Source organism: Abramis brama (genome assembly GCF_963993115.1).
Source record: "Abramis brama genome assembly, chromosome: 14".
NCBI classification, from domain to species: Eukaryota; Metazoa; Chordata; class Actinopteri; order Cypriniformes; family Leuciscidae; genus Abramis; species Abramis brama.
Window position 1 is genome coordinate 2,932,833 of NC_139976.1, and position 6,000 is coordinate 2,938,832.

The following is a 6,000-nucleotide window of genomic DNA, read 5'->3' on the forward strand; positions in this document are numbered from 1 at the left end:
CTCAACACTGTCCTTCGCCATGGACTTGATAATGACGCACTGATGCAGGTTGACTTCACTGAAACAGTGACAGCATCAAAGGCGCTTGTCAGGTAAAGTAGTAGGCTACGGTAGAAATGTTTTACTCTTATAATATTATTAGTATCCTATTAATCTATAAGTCGCTCCGGAGTATAAGTCGCATCAGTCAAAAAATGCGTCATGGAGAGGAAAAAAAAACATATAAGACAGTCATATATAATAATATAATATAATATAAAAGGTAATATAATCTGAGTCTTTAGTTTGTGTTTGATAATTATCACTAGGCTACTCATTTGTGTAACAGCAGCACGCTCTCTTATTGTCTCTACAGATATGTAAAGCAGTCGGGAATGACAGCGCAGCTCTCAAAGACCATCCTGCAGATGGTAGATACACGCTTCAGCACTGTGTATTTGACCCTTAAATCCATCAGTGACATTTACGCGGAGCTGCAGGACAAACTGGAAGCGCGTGGAGAGAGTGACAGGATTGAAAAAATAACCCCCGACACTTTGGGCATGCTGGTGTCATTTTTGAAGCCCTTTTATGATGCTCAGCGTGAACTGGAGGGGGACAAATATCCCACACTGCATCTTGCGCTGCTATGGGTATAGCGACTCCGACACCACTGCCAGCAAAATGCCAATGATACTGCCCAGCTGGCGGCTGTGCGTCAACGCCATGCGCACTGGTTGCAGGAAAAAATGGCCAAGTCTGTCACTGATCTCCACAAAGCTGCAACATTCCTGTGGCCGAAATTTAATCAGTTGCGGATGCTGCCCGCTGACCAAAAGGTAAATGTGTAACAATATGTCAAGTCCCGCTTGTCAGCTGCGCAGCAACCGGTACCCGAGGGCCCAGGTGAAGCGAGCCAGGAGACGAGTGCTTCGTTGTCGGCAGCAGCACCGGCACCCGCCGCAAAGAAAACACCGCACTTTGATGAATGGGAAAATGTATTCGGGTCGGGGAGACCGAATCAGAAGAGGATGAGGTTGACAGTTACGTCCGCCAAAGGCCTACAATGACCGACGATCAGGACCTGCTGGGCTGGTGGAAGACCAACAGCAGCGTGTATCCCAAACTGTCTCAGTTGGCACAGCAGGTGCTCTGTGTGCCGCCCAGCAGCAGCAGCAGCGAGAGGGTATTCAGTGCGGCTGGCCGTACCATTGAAGAGAGGAGAACACGCCTCAGTCCATCCACTGTGGACGCACTACTGTTCCTCCACGATGCCTTATAAGCATTCGATTATGTTTCAAAACTCTTCAAAAATTGTGTGGTGTGAAAAGTAGCCCGCCCGCTGGCTGGGTACATGTTTGAGTTGAGTGAAGATTTTATTTAAGGCATAAATAAAAAATACAACTGCGTTACGAATTCTTTGTCAAGGATAACACAATAAAGTTGCATTCATTTATTTCCATGTGGTCCTTGATTTTAGAGAGTAATTCTCATTTATTTTCTTTAAAAAAGTTGTTTAATATTTTATTCAGGCAATTATTATAAGGCATGTATGAAAAGGGTCTTAATGATCCAAAGGGTAAATGAGAAGAAAAAAAGAAGAAAAAAAAAATGATGGTTGGCCTTTTCCTTTTGTAATATTTTTTTCTTTCAGTAAAAGTATGAGAATGTTTAATGATCATAGTGCTATCTTTTTACTGCTATCTTTGCAATCATTTTACTTATTTTCTATTGTGAAGTTATGACAATATGCAGGAGAATATGCATGAGAAGAGTCTTGCTATTTTACTTTTAATTCTAAAGGCTTTGAAGAATTGTTCAGTTGAATTGTTCTTTCCAGAAAGCAAGATGGGGTGAAGTTCAGTCAGTGTTCAGATTACCAATTTTTTTATTTTATTGTACTAGTTTTTTAGTTATAGAAGGTGAAGAGAAAATGAAGTTAAAGAGCCAGTAGGACAGAGAGCAAGTTCACATTCAGGCAGTCCTCTGACACTGTCCTCGATTGAGAGCGTAATATTAATAACTGTTATTATTATTATTATTATTATTAATACCATATTGTGAACGTGTTTCTATTATTAAATATGTTTGGATTTGACAAAAAAAATTACAGATCAAATACTTAGAAGATATCTACATTTGATCATAAACAATAAGCAGTATGTCAGTAGTCAATGACCATATTGTGTGATTCAGATTACAAATTCCTATCAAACATGTTAAGATAAATATATGAGCTATTATGGTAAATATATGATAAAGTAGAAAGTAAGATAATGTATTAACTGCTTTTGTATGTAGTTTTAACCTATAAAATGTACTGATTGTGTTCCAGTTGGTCTCTAAGGGTTAACATGCTGAACATGTGAAAGACTCTTTGGCCTGTATGTCATGTTGTAGTCAGGCCCACATTAAGAACATTAAGAAAAGACATATCTTTAACACAGATATACAATGTTTTGTATCTCTACAGTATATAAAACATGAAAATATTCCAGGTTACAACATATTAAATGTATAACACTAAATATGAGGTTAAAGCAAACAGGTTTCCAGAACAGCAACAATTTTTGAGCATATACTGTATGACTCAAATAGGTTTAACATTAGAATGTCTTCTTTCTGTCTCCATACATTTCCTCAATGTTTTGCTGGGTTAAGTCCTTTAAATTGGAATAAATAAATAAATTACTGAACAAATAAAGGACAGAAACAAATAAAAAAGTTTTTTTTTTGAGTATACTGCAAATGTACTTAATAATATTAATATTGCATTATATTGCAAGGCTCTTAGTTGTATATATATATATATATAAAATATGTAAATATGTTCAATAATATTTTAAAGTTAAAGTTTATTAGAACTGAACAGAAGAAAACGTCATAGCTTTGTCCTTAATTCATCCAGGCTATAAATCTCTTAAATTCTGGTTTGTAGTTTCCCTAATGAAAAGTTGCCATAGTTATTGCTTAGAATCCAGAGTTTAAATGTAAGTTCAAGACACAGCTAAAAACCAAGCTCCTCATTACCATGGTTTTATGGGTTCTATAGCAACAACAACAATACAATAATAAACAATATTAAAATATGGTATTTGAAATGAAAAACATCTTAAACACTATAAAACAACCTCTATAAAAGTGACTTGTTTGCCCTAATATTACCCAATATTTAATGTAAAACTAATAATGTTAATATTAACAATAAATAACATAATGTCATATTTCTACACCTTTAGTAGCTGCATGGTAATTTCTGTGTGTATTGAAAAGCTTGTAATTATGTTGTGTACAGTTGACCTCAACACTTCAGTTTACATGGAGCTGTTTGATCTGGTTTCGGTTTTACCACAGAGCAACTTGTAGTTTAGCCGGTATATTTAGTATAACAGGTTTTTAAATGTGTCAGATAGCCTACATTTGCTTATCTTTCATTGCACATCCATTTACCTTAGGCATACTGTGGCGAGGGGGGCGTGGTTCAGCGAGGTCTGCGACAGGAGAGAGAGCGGGGAGAGAAGCAGCGGTAAGTGGGTTTAATACGAAATGATTGACACCTGTGTCTCGTTGCAGTAATTGGCGTGGGGAGACTGCATTTAAGGAGAGCTCTCACAAGCCATGGGGGAGAGAGAAGGACTGAGCACTCGTGGGACTGGGAAAAGAAAGCGGACTGAGAAACCTGTGGACTGAGAATACAGAACTGCTTGTTGCTGTAACCGTGTATTGAGTTTGTGAGCGCATGTGGCGCGATTGTTATGTACGAATTGAGTTTATTATTAAAATACCCACGAGTCTCAGTCAGCCGACCCTGGTCTCCTTCCTTCTCACACACGATCTAAGGGATCTTCATTACACTGGTGCCGAAACCCGGGAAGGAAGGAGAACGCCGCCGCCGAAATGCAATCTCCGCCAGGAACATCGGGAACGCCATTTGCGGACATCATTACATCGCTCGCGGGTCTACATCAAGAGAACCATCAAGCCCTGCTGGACTTGCGGGCCGATCAGGAGAAACGGTTCCACGTCATGATGCAAGCCCAGCAGGAGGACCGCGAGCTGTTCCGGAGCTGGCTGGACCGGGGGGTTCGGACGGAGTCGGCTTTCCCCGGCGCCGCGGCCACCGCAGCAGCTCACATGCCTCTGAATAAGATGGGACCCGCTGATGATCCCGAGGCCTTCATGGACTTGTTTGAGCGGACGGCCGAGGCATGTGAGTGGCCACAGGCCAGCTGGCCGGTGCGCCTGATACCACTACTGTCGGGGGAAGCCCAGAAGGCTGCTCAACAACTGCCCGTCCAGAACCTCCTGGTGTACGCCGATCTACGACGAGCTATTCTCCAAAGGGTCGGCCTCAACCCTGAACAACATCGACAGCGCTTCCGTTCACTGGAACTGGCGGAAGCGGGCCGACCCTTTGTCCTGGCGCAGCAGCTCCGGGACTCGTGCCGAAATGGCTGTTGGCCGGAGGAAGCGACGCCGAGGACATTATCAACAAGGTGGTACTGGAGCAGTTCATTTCCCGTCTGCCAAGGAGGACTGCCCAGTGGGTCCAGTGCCACCGACCGGCGTCGCTGGATCTGGCCATCCAACTGGCGGAGGACCAGTTGGCGGCGTGCTCCGGGGTCGGCGAACCCCTGCCATCAATCTCTCTCTCTCCCTCTCCTCCTGTCCCTCTCTCTACCCCTCCCCCTAAACCTGTTCCTTTCCCCAGGACCCGTAGCAGTGGCCCGCCACGGGCCTACCCAAGATGGAGGGCTGGAGCAGAGCTTCCAGCCGGGCCGCGAGGCCCCGTCAGGGGGCCGGGGTCCCAGGAGGGACTCGATGGCGCTGCTGCACTCTCCCCACGCCAATCACTGGACCCACTTTCTGCCACTAGGGCGGCGGGAAAACCTGGGCCGGTCTGTTGGCGTTGCGGGGATCCGGGCCATTTCGTGGATAGGTGCCCGGTTATGGAGGTGGGGACGATGGTCCGGATCCCGGACGTCCCGCAGACCGCCCCTGATCAAGCCGGGTTGTACCAGATACCTGTGAGTATTAAGGGGGGTACCTATCAGGCATTGGTGGATTCTGGTTGTAACCAGACCTCTATCCATCAAAGCCTGATACAATCTGGGGCATTGGATACGGGCCGCATGGTTAAGGTGAGGTGTGTGCACGGGGATATAGTGGAATACCCGTTAAGAGCCATCACTATTAAATTTAGGGGACAAAATCATTGTGTGGAGGTGGCAGTTAGTCCGCGCCTCCGACATCCGTTAATTTTGGGGACAAATTGGCCAGCCTTCGAACAATTATTGGGGTGTTTGACAACGGATGTCTCTGGGAAAAAAAGAGGGCGGGGAAGGGGAGCTAGCACTCAGGTGGGAGAGGCTGTACCTGGACCTAGCGGGTCTGTTTCAGAGGATGCGAGCGGCGTGGAGAGGTTAAACCTCTCCAACCGCGATGACTTTCCTCTGGAACAGTCGCAAGATGAGACGCTCAAACATGCGTTTGAACAGGTCCGTTCCATCGATGGGCAGCCCCTCCAACCTGATCGCGCGCTCTCCTATCCTTATTTTGCCATAATTAACGACCGGTTGTATCGAGTGACCCAAGACACTCAGACAAAGGAAGATACAACCCAATTGTTAATACCACGGAGCCGTCGGGAAATGCTTTTCCAGACGGCGCATTGTAATCCGATGGCTGGGCATTTAGGAATGACTTCCACACTAAATCGTCTAATGACCCGATTCTTTTGGCTGGGCATTCACGAGAACGTGCGCAGATGGTGCGCGTCGTGTCGTGAATGTCAGTTAGTGAACCCACCGGCCGCCCCAAAAGCGCCTTTGCGCCCTTTACCTCTCATGCAGGTCCCCTTCGAGAGAATTGGGATGGACCTCATCGGGCCATTAGAACGAACCGCACGGGGACATCGCTTTGCGTTGGTCATAGTGGACTACGCAACGCGATATCCCGAAGCAGTGGCCCTCCGCACCATTTCCGCTAAAAGTGTGGCGGACGCACTGTTTCGTTTAATCT